Source organism: Schistocerca piceifrons, chromosome 6, assembly GCF_021461385.2.
Source record: "Schistocerca piceifrons isolate TAMUIC-IGC-003096 chromosome 6, iqSchPice1.1, whole genome shotgun sequence".
NCBI lineage: Eukaryota > Metazoa > Arthropoda > Insecta > Orthoptera > Acrididae > Schistocerca > Schistocerca piceifrons.
The window spans coordinates 130,971,581-130,974,666 of record NC_060143.1 but is presented as its reverse complement, the minus strand read 5'-3'; the positions used below and the strand labels follow the sequence as shown (position 1 = coordinate 130,974,666).

The window sequence follows — 3,086 nt, the reverse complement described above, 5'->3', positions numbered from 1 at the left end:
TATTAAAAGGCTTATTAAAATTTTGTTGCCAACTTCTAAAGTGAAAGTTCTCAAAACTGAGGCTCGTAAAGTCTTATAAACACATCAAGTTGTGTTCTACTGCAGTAAAAGTTGAGAACTAATATTGTTGAAGGTTACATGTTCATACTTGTTAAGGACTTGTTTCTTTAGTGTATTGAAAGCATGTTTAGTATCTTCTGCGACAGTGGTCAAGATTAAGCCCCCCCCCCCCCCCCCTCCACTGAAAGTAGTTCAAATGCACAGTTACTTAATTATAGCAAGTTTCAATTACTCTTGCTATTCAAGTGAAATTCTGTACAATATTGAGCTCCTCTTGTGTATTGAAAGTGCATATTAATGGTGTCTATTATGCTCATGCTAGATAACGATTAATAAAAAGACCACTATCTATGAAAAGAGTAATTTCTTTATTCAAAAGACAGTGAGAAGCAATTTGTTAGTGAACTCCATTTAATTTTCATTCTAAGCAGAAAGGTGTTTAGTAGTGAGAGACTTAATCTACACACAATAATTAATTGTGCTGTGAACCATATCCATATTTCATGTCAGATAGGAATATGTTTCAAAAGTAATATTGAACCTATGTCCAATTTACGATTCTGCAGTGAATAATAATAATAGTAACATTATTGAGACCATTCAGTTTGACTAAGTCCTCAAAGTAATAGTGTGTTTCATTATCTTTTGTCCTTATGCAAATAGTCTTGTTCTCGTGTAACTGTTAGCACATTCTTTAACGTCAACATCTGCTAGTGACAGAGTTCATTGCACTCTCTCATGATAAAGTATAGGTGGTGTTTGTCCATTAAAGATACTCACATCTGTTTCTTGAAAAGGAATGTTAATCATTTTCATGCCTAATTAGGCTGGCGACCGATTTCTTTATGCTTTGAACAGTGTGAATAGGTTAAATATTGTTTATTACTGTTTAATTATTTACGTAATTCTGACTTTCACTTCCGATAAGCCACTTCAGTTAGGTATATCACGGTCAACATAACAAAATTCCTTTCAGAGGGTAATACTATTCTGCTTCTTTATACTGTAACTGCTTTAGTAAAAATAATTTCACTATACGAACTGCCTCCACCTTTGAGGTTATAGTATAACAGTAGCGGAAGGAAAAGTTATACGTGGCTTTTCCGTGGCAGGACTGCTTTGTTCTGTTTGGGCATAGTAAGTAATAAGCCAAACTTGGTATTTGATTGTACAAGCTACGTAAATCCAGTTGCAGTGTTATAAATCGTACTTGAAAATGGGAGAATCAGCCCGAAACCAGTAATCACTGCAACAATATACTGTATATTCATGCAACTGAGATAGAGAAAATAAAAAAAATTATCAATTTTTCTTCAAAACTATATATACCTACCATCCTGAAGCAGCATGCCTCAGATCATCCAATTTATGCCAGTTCTCCACACTCTGATCGAATGAACGCCTTTGAAAATGACGTGGCGATCATTTTACTGTCTAGGCGTTAGCACCACGTCCGACAATCTCATTGACTAACTCCCTCTGTCTATATTACGAGTACAATACACGTAAATTGTTACATCCGGGTTCAACTAAATCGTATAAACAACGGTTTAATCCGAACTGCAAATTTGTTACAAACTGTTGTTGGCTCGACCATCAATCTAAGTGTTCAAACTTATGTTCCTCTGGTACAATAATAATGCTCAAGTCCGTCTATAAGATTCTGTGCTGAATTGCTGACACTGAAGCTCTTAAAAAATTTCCGAATCCCTGTATCCAACTTATGTTTATCCAGAACATCCAACTTATGTTCATCCAGCTCGAACAAGCAGTGAACAAAAATACAGAAATACCGTACTGTGTCTAATACGTTGCAGGAAAGCCGTTTGTATTCAGAAATGCTTCCAGTTCCGGAATGGACAAATACAGGCCATGTATGATTTTCAAGCGAATGCTGCACCATTCGTTCTGAAAGTTCAGGTAAAGATTACGGAGGTAGATGGCGATCACTCTCCCTCCTCTCATAAGTAGATCTCCAAGGCCCTATAGTACTGTGATACGGGTGATACGGTTATCGTGGTGGGCAGAGGAGATACAATTCATCCTTGGGCCCACAAAACCAGTCCTGAAACATGCGAATAGTGTGAGCAGGGGCCCTGTCGTCTTGGAACACACCATCAGTATTGGGAAACAAACATTGTATGATAGAATGAACCTGATCAGCCAAAATGGCCGCGTAATCATTGGCAGTAAGGCACCCTTGTAGAGTAACCATGGTATCCATAAAACACCACGATATGGCTGTCCAAATTTTCACCGATTCCCCGCCATGTTTTACTCTTGGGACGTAACCTCGGCCAGTAATTGGTAACAATGTAACACAATATTCACTCGACTAAATTGCATTCTTCCGTTGCTTCATAGACCAGTTTTTATGTCTTCCGCTCCACGTTTTCCTGATATGGTGATTTTCGTCACTGATGAATGTTTTTGAAATTCTAAAAAAAAAATTGCTCTGAACACTATGGGACTTAACATCTGAGGTCATCAGTCACCTAGATTCAGAAATACTTAAACCTAACTAGCCTACCATGCCCGAGGCAGGATTCGAACCTGCGACCGCAGTGGTCGCGCGGTTCCAGACTGAAGCGCCTAAAACCTCTCGGCCACACGGGCCGTTGAAATTCTAGCTCGGCCTCCATTTCCCACTACATGTGCCTCCCTACGTGTTTTTTTTTTTTTTTTTTTTTTTTTTTTTTTTTTTTTTTTTTGTACTGACAGGTTTCACGAGTGTCGCAATCGGTTTTTCCGTGAATTTTGCAGCATTCGTCCTCTTACTTTTCGTCAAAATGCTCTTCAGTGACCGTCTGTCACGATCACTCGTCAGAAATTTTCGTCTGTATTGTGACAGCGGATGTTGTTTTCTGGCTTTCCTTGTATGTGGTATTAACTTCGATACGGTGCCTCTTGAAACGCCAAACACTTTGTAAGGTGTCAGGCAAATCCAACACCTTCCATGAAAACCCTGACATGATAAGCAAATCCAGTAGTATGTCACATAGCTCCGAATAAATTGTGACATTAAA

At 38.4% G+C, this 3,086-nt stretch overlaps 1 non-coding gene across 1 annotated transcript; it reads right to left on the bottom strand.

The window, feature by feature from the left end:
* Positions 1-2,592: 2,592 nt before the first annotated feature.
* Trnas-gga lies at positions 2,593-2,676 on the bottom strand. The gene is given in 2 exon segments: positions 2,593-2,627; positions 2,637-2,676. It is a non-coding gene; the product is annotated as a tRNA-Ser (tRNA).
* Between the last annotated feature and the right edge of the window lie 410 nt (positions 2,677-3,086).